Genomic DNA, 6,884 nt, shown 5'->3' on the forward strand with positions numbered 1-6,884 from the left:
TCAGAAAATAAAAAAAAGCGTGTACCACTTGATCTGCCTCATTAATTGAGGTGGCAGATCAAGTGGATCAGAGCGCGCGTTCCACCATGGACTCAAGTCAAAGCGCTGCACAAGTGGTAATCCAAACTAACGCGTGAGATTAAAACAAAATGCAAGGATCTTATGGTCTGAGACATGCCAACGCATCGCCGGAGCTGTAACTTCGGTCTTCTTCTCCGGTGGACCTCACCGGACTGGTCCACCTTCAACCATCACCAAAATAAATAAAAAGATGACATGAATTTAAAGTAAAAATGCTCAGGAGCTCGAATATGACCTCAATTTCTCCTAACTCCAAGTATATTAAAAGATACATGGAGTTGAAATTTGAGGATCATGATCTGAGTTGCTTCGATTTGACCTCAAAGCAACTCAATCTCGTTGCCTGCATTGGTAGGACTTCAAACGATCAAAAATCAAGAAGAATTATGAAGAATTGAGTGAGAATCGAATAGATGAAAAATTGAGAAATTGACCTTCACTGCAGGTCTGGTTGAACACGATCTTGCTTCCAATTGCACTTGGCCTTGCTCTGGACACTTGATAGAATGGAATTGAATCAAAAGGGAAGCATGACTCTTGGATATTTGAATCTCAAAACAGTGGAGATTCAAACTCGATTTCCAATGGAAATCCTCAAGTTTATCCTTTGAATGAGAGGGTTTGGAGCTAGGGATACAAAGCTGGCGCGCAGGGGTCCTCATTTCTGAACACAAGGGTCTCTATTTATAGCCAACACATTGCTAATTGCACACTTGATTCAAATTTTAAAAAATAGTAACTTGCTTGCATGGATGCATGGGAGTGTGATAGGCCCATGTAATCATTCCTTTAGGTCCAAAATTGAGTACAAATATTGCTGAAGTCATGTGGAAAGGCCATGCATTTGTGTATGGAAGATTCAAGTTCACTTATGCCAAATGGTGATTCAAGTTCGAGCCATGCGCAAGTCACTCATATCTTGTCGAAACGGGATAAAATTGGACTTTTTGGAAAGGCTAGATTAAGAGGAACAACTTTCATGTTGAACACTTTTTCATTTGAAGCTTGGATCATGATGAATTTTGAGGTGGAAGTTGGGAAAATCAAACATATCCAAAACATTTCTAAGTCTCAAGCCATATGTTCACTTCTTCCACCTTGGATAACTTTTTATATGAGCTTCAAATGAGAAAGGCTCCTTCATCAAAGTTGTAGCTCTATCAAATTTATTCAAAATGGTCACAAATTTGACCTCATTTGGATTTAGAATGAAGGAGTTATGCATTTTTGATAGCTTTCATCTCATAAAAATTGAGCAAGTTATGGCCTTGGGAATTTGACCTCCAAATTAGGGTTTTAGACTAAATGACCTATAATCTTTCACCATAAAAAATGCCTTTCCAAGAAAAACTAGATCTAGACCTCAACATGAAAGTTGTTTGGAATGTTATTTAGAGTAACTTTGCTCTGGGAATAATTTTCATATGACACAAATTGTAGGATATAGGGTCTACGGAACCCCAGTTTTGATTAGTTGACTTCCTCTAGTCAACCACCATGAACCAACTTGCTAGCTTGCTATTCTCTGGACTTTTGGGACCCATAGAGGATCAGATATGCATAAGATGATAAAATTTGAAGTATCCCTTGAAATATTTGATCAACTGGTGAAGAAGCTTGTTGAAGAAGTTACACAAGATACCCATATGAATTAGGGTTTCCAAGGCAAACCAACTCCAAACTCTTGATGATTTCTTGATCAAAAATAACATGTAAAGACCATGGGGATTCATATATGATACTTAGATCCATAGTAAACCAATTCTTGATTGAACTCCTTGCACTGAGGGTCTTAAACCCTTGATGTGAGCTTGATAAATCAAAAGTGGGCATGTGCACTACCTAAAAAAGAGTTAGATTGTACAAAGACATATCTTTTGGTATTTTGGTTAGTAAATAATAAAATACAAAGTATGATACAATCAAATGATGTTTGGTGATCTCTTCCAATGCAAATCCAATGAATGAGAGGTAAGGAGGATGCCAAGATGTGATCCCAATGCCAATGCATATGATGAGATAACATGAGGGATCTTAGGGTCAAAATTGGGGTCTTACACCTACATTGGTAGGACTTCAGCCAACCAAAGATCACAAAGAATAGTGAAGAATTGAGAGAGAATCGAAGAGATGAATTTTCTGAAAATTCACCTTCGAGGAAGTTTCAACCTTGCTTGATCTTGATCCCAATTGTTCTTAGCTTGGCTTCAGAAGCTTGTAGGAGGTGATTAAGATCAAAGAGAAAGCCTGGACTCTTTGAGTTTCAATCTCAACATAGAAGGATATTTGAAGCTTGGTTTTCAAATGAAAACCTTCAATATTATCCTTTAATGGTGAGGGTTTGGATTGCAGGTTCAAAGCTTGGGCATGAGGTCCTCAATTATGATCCATGAGGGTTGTATTTATATCCAATGTAATTCATTTCCACACACTTCCAAAATTTGTCAAATTTAGCAATTTGCATTGCATGCTTGCATAGCCGTGTGATAGGCCCATCAAGTGATGTATTCATGTCCAAAATGGATTATGTACAATGCTGAAATCATGTCATATGGCCATGCATTTGAATTTGAAATGTGAAGGTGAAATCCATCCAAATGGTCCTTCAAAACGAAGCCATGCGCAAGTCCTTCATTTCTTGTTCAAATGAGATGATCTTGGATGTTTTTGAAAGGTGAGATCAAGGGGAACAACTTTGATGTTGAACACTTTTTCATTTGAAGCTTGGATCATGATGAATTTTGAGGTGGAAGTTTTGAAAATCAAACATATTTGAAAATTTTCTAAGTACCAAGTCAAATGTTCATTTCTTCCACCTTGAATAACGTTTGCTATGGGCTTCAAATGGAAAACATTCCTTCATCAAACTTGTAGCAATTTCAAACCTATTAAATTTGGTCACAAATTAGACCTCCTTTAGATTTGGTATGAAGGAGTTATGCATTTTAGAATTTGAGGAAAATCACTTGTTCAATGGTAATGGCCCAAAATGACCTATATTGTTTCCTCTTGGCACATGCACTTGCAAGTAGAATTTTAACTTCTTCCAAACATAAAAGTTTAAGAGTAAATCTTGAATTTGATCATGAAACTTGAATATCTTTCATATCATAAAGATTTAGCAAGTTATGGTTCTTGGAAGTTGACCTTCTAACTAGGGTTTAGACAAAATGACCTATAATCTTTCACCATAAAAATGACTTTCCAAGAAAAACTATCTCTTGACTTCAACATGAAAGTTTTTTGGAATGTCATAAGGAGTAACATTTCACTTTTGGAATAATTTTCATATGATAAAGAAATGTAGGAGATAGGGTCTAGGGAACCCTAGTTTTGACTAGTTGACTTCCTCTGGTCAACAACCATGAACCATCTTGGAAACTTGACATTCTCTTGATTTTTGGGACTCATTGAGGGTCATATATGTGTAAGATGTTATATAATTAAGTATCCCTTGAAATATTTAATCAAATGATGAAGAAACTTGTTGAGGAAGTCACACAAGATATCTAGATGAATTAGGGCTTCCAAGGCACACAAGCTTCAAACTCTTGATAAATTCTTGATCAAAATGATATGTGAAGACCCTAGGGATCCATATATAATGTTCAGAGCCAATGTGAACCATATCTTTATTGATATCCTTGCGTTGAGGGTCTTAAACCCTAGATATGAGCTTGATGGAGCATGCGTGAACACACACACTACCTACAAAAGTAACAAACTATACATTGACATATTCTTCGAATTTTGGTTAGTAAAAATAATGAAAAACAAAGTATGATACAATCAAATGTGCTTGGTGATCTCTCCCAATGCAAACCCAATGAATGAGGGGTAAGGAGGATGCCAAGGTGTGATCCCAAAGCCAATGCATATGATGAGATAGCATGAGGGATCTTAAGGTCAAAATTGGGGTCTTACAGCTGCCCCTATTTAAGGACATTCTCACTGAGGATGTGAAGGTTAAAATCTCTGTATCAACTCAGTAGAATGGACTTAAATAACAACATATAGAAACAAATTTTGGTCCCTAAGAGACCTTATGATGCATATGGTATGAATGTTAAAATAATCTTTATGGGGAAAATATTGCCACAAAGGAAAAGATTCCGGAGAGACTGAAAGTTCACAAGAGCATAATGCATTCCATAAGGAACACTCACATGGGAGACAGAGACTCTGGGGGGATAAAAGGAAATCTGCATGGGACATGGGTAGATCAGAACAAACTGAAATACTCGAAACAAACAGGGGGTGGCGATTTCACTAAGGAAATAGGCACTCAAACTCAATTGGGGAAGAATGAACTTCGACACAGGAATACCAGAAGTATATTATCTATTATTGGTTACTGGGTAGGAAGATAATATATTCTGACAGAGGGACATCCGTTACTGGTTAGGGTAAACATATCAAGGATGCCTCGTTAAGGAAAAGGAGGTGTATTCGTTACCAGTTACTGGGTAAGAATAGCATGCTGGGAAAAATATCAAATAGTATTTACAACTACCGCTTACTGGGTAGAAGACCAAAAAGAGAATATATGTCACCAGTTAAAGTGAACATATAAAGGATAGACTCAGAGGAAGCATATTCGTCATTGACTAAGATGAACATATCAGGGATAGACCACCTGGGAAAATGGGAAGAATATCCGTTACCTGGTTAGGATAAACATATCAAGGATAGACTGCCTGGGAAAATGGGAAGAATATTCGTTACCTGGTTAGGGTAAACATATCAAGGATAAACGGCCTGGGAAAAGTAGGAATTATATCTATCGGTTACTGGATAGAATACCAAAGAGAGAATATCAGTCATCGATTAGGATGAACATATCAAGGATAGACTCAGCAGGGGAAAGTAGGATTTATAACTACCGGTTACTGGGCAGAAGACCGCAAAGAGGAGAAAATCGGTCAGCGGTTAAGATGAACATATCAAGGATTAACTCTCTGGGGAATGAAGTAGGGATTACGACTACCTTTATACTGGGTAGAAAACCACAAAGGGAGAATATCCGTCATCGGTTAAGATGAACATATCAAGGATAGACTGCCTGGAGAAATGTGAAAACGAATTCGCAGGGGAGAAAAAAGGAAGTAGATTACTTTTACCGAGTATTAGGCAAAAGTAAAGTACTCATAAATTGAGAAGAATATTACCAGTTACTAGGTAATAGATTCTCAAGGGACCCAAAAGTATCTATCTAGGTAAGAGCTAGAAAGAAACGGTCAAACAAGGACTCAAACCAAATGAGGATATAACTCAAGGGGAGTGGTTCCATCCAGATCATTAGCTGGGGAGGAAACTGAAATAACGATCATCCACGAGGAGGTAACTTAGTGGGGAAATGAGAAAGGTTAAATTCTTTCTACTTAAGGGGCTGACATTCTACAATTGAAGGAGAGCCGACGCACCAAACCTGTATGGGGAAATAATGTCACCAAAGCAGGGGATGCAATAAAAATGCATAATGAAATATATGATGCATTAATAAGTACGTATATGATTGATGATTATGCTAACAAAACCATTGCAAAGGATACAAATATCTCAGATCTGAATCACCGTTGCAACACTCGGCTAATCTTGACAAGATGGAAACACCAATTAGCGAAAAATGTTGGGGATGAACACAAATAATCTGGCTCTGAATATCTCAATCTTGGCTGGGGAAAAAGATCTATTGAGGATCTGAACTGTCAATTTTGACGGGGAATTTTAGTTCAACACCATATCAAATGGGAGACAACCTCGTAGGGGACCAAATCAAATACTGCTCAGAATCAACACTGATGAGAACCAGAGATCTTCGATATCTGAAGTTGGACTTGGTCGGGGAATACAGGAGATAAAACTTTGTACGGAGTCTGAGCCACACTGCTGAGGATGTGGGCATACAACTCAGCTGGAAAATGATTTGCAAAAGGGACTAGTCGCTAGCTCCACTCTAATAGGGACAAATGATGAATTTTTTGTGAAAAGATTACCAAACCAACTGTTTGGGGAAGACCAACCGTGCTTTGCACTGTCAAGACTTACCTGTTCTCAGACTTCCGTTGATATTCCTTATCGATTGTCTTTAGAGTAATTGCTTTTATTATTTAAGAATAATGATTTTGATTTATTAATTTATTTCAAAATTATCATCATAAAAATTCAATTTTATTTTAGCTGAAAAATAAATAAGAGTAGAAATAATTGGATAAAAAGCTCAACTTTATTTAATAGAATGGTAGTCTGTAAATGACAAGACTCCATAGATCTTTACAAAAGTTGAAAATGATAATTTACATGGAAAAGGGATACATTGAATACAATGACCACTACTCTCCCTACCAACTTCTTCAATATCTACTGTGCTTTTGGCTTTGATTGAGAATGATGAATCAGAACCAAACGACCTGCTCAAAATTGCTTCCAGAACTAGGGACCAACCTGTAGCGGTGTATTCGTTACCATTGGAGATATTGACTAAATCCAAGGTAAATCATACAAAGTCGAGTCGTCACCGCACTTCTATTTATCCAAAGGAATGGTTAGAAAGCGAACAAAAACCTAAAAGTTTTACAAACAAAACTAGTAAAAGAAACAGAGATCTGGTAAGGGGGTTGGTTATGCAATGGGAAGGTGTTAGGCACCCAAAACATCCTAGGTACTCCTAGGGAGCCCTTTTCACACTTGTGAAGGTTGTTTGTTTTTGTGAAAATATTTGTGCAAAAATGATTGAAGAGATGAGAAAAGAATATACAAGTTTATTTACATTTTGTGTTTGGATGGATAAACCCATTGCCTAC

The sequence above is a fragment of the Lathyrus oleraceus genome, chromosome 1 (genome assembly GCF_024323335.1).
Source record: "Lathyrus oleraceus cultivar Zhongwan6 chromosome 1, CAAS_Psat_ZW6_1.0, whole genome shotgun sequence".
Lineage (NCBI taxonomy): Eukaryota > Viridiplantae > Streptophyta > Magnoliopsida > Fabales > Fabaceae > Lathyrus > Lathyrus oleraceus.